Consider the following 1,361-nt stretch of genomic DNA (forward strand, 5'->3'; position numbering starts at 1 on the left):
ACCCAGCGTGCACCGGGGCGCCACGGGGCTGCCGGCCTCGCCGCCCGGTGCTTGAAGTCCTCTGTGGAGAGGGTCCGCGGTGAGCGCGGGCAGCCCGTTCCGGGCTTGATAATCAGAAAAGTGTTTGCTAATGTCCAGGCTGGGGTCTTTCTCTTACTTAATGCTTGAGTTTCTTTTTGCCTGCTGCTCTGGTTGCAGAAGCAATGGCTTCAGCTGTCTTCCACAGAATGACAGAATCATTTAGGTTGGAAAAATACTCTTAAGATCATCCAGTCCAACCGTAAACTGCCAAGTCCACCACTAAGCCATGTCGCTAAGTACCACACCTACACGTCTTTTAAATACCTCCAGGGATGGTGACTCCGCCACTTCCCTGGGCAGCCTGTTCCAATGCTTGACAACCCTTTTGGTGAAGAAATTTTTCCTATTATCCAATCTAAACCTCCCCTGGTGCAACTTGAGGCCATTTCCCCTTGTCCTATCCCTCGTTACTTGGGAGAAGAGGCCGATCCCCACCTGGCTACGTCCTCCTTTCAGGTCGCTGTAGAGAGTGACAAGGTCTCCCCTCAGCTTCCTTTTCTCCAGAGTAAATTTCTGGCAGCCATTTCGGCAGCCTGTGGCTTTTGTGCGTGTTTTCTTCTCAGCTCCTCTTCAGAGTATGAGAGTTAAAAATCAGCTGCAAAGCGTCTGTGGAAACTTTACTTAAATATATCCAGAAGGTTTTACTCCACTGCAGGAGGAACCTGTGTGCCTCCTGAAAAGTTCTGACAAATAAGTGCAAGTTGAAATAGTTCCAATTTTATTGACATTTCCTTATAGCACTTATGTTCTACCTTGTGCCAGGAGGAAAATCTGCATTCAGCCTTTTTTTTCAGCAAATACATGCTTATAAAAGTTAAATAATACAAGATTTCCAATCATAAAGAGTCTGAAAATAGTAAGTAAACTACCGGAGGTCAATTCCAGTTTTCTGTTTTATTTTGAAGTGGTTTAAATCAAAGAATTTTTATTCTCAAGAAAGAGGTAGCTAGTGGCTACAACTCGTGTCGTACATTGAAGGATCAATAAAGGAAAAAATGTGAACAGTAGATCTCTGCCTTTATTAATTAAAACTCATTATCATATGACACATTTCTCTAATACAAAGACTTAAACCCTTCAACAAAGGAGAAAAGTGCTCCCTAAGTGCGTAGTGAAATATGATGCAGGCCTATGGGATGCTGCTGCCATATAGATTGCAAATTATATTCAAGACCTGAATTGGAAGAATGCTGATTGCAAAGTCCAACATTCACAATGAAGTTAAATGCCAGAATAACACTTGTTATTGTGTGCATGGATAGAGTCTTTAATGAAATGAT

This window comes from Cariama cristata, unplaced genomic scaffold (assembly GCF_000690535.1).
Source record: "Cariama cristata isolate BGI_N322 unplaced genomic scaffold, ASM69053v1 scaffold19008, whole genome shotgun sequence".
Classification (NCBI taxonomy): Eukaryota; Metazoa; Chordata; class Aves; order Cariamiformes; family Cariamidae; genus Cariama; species Cariama cristata.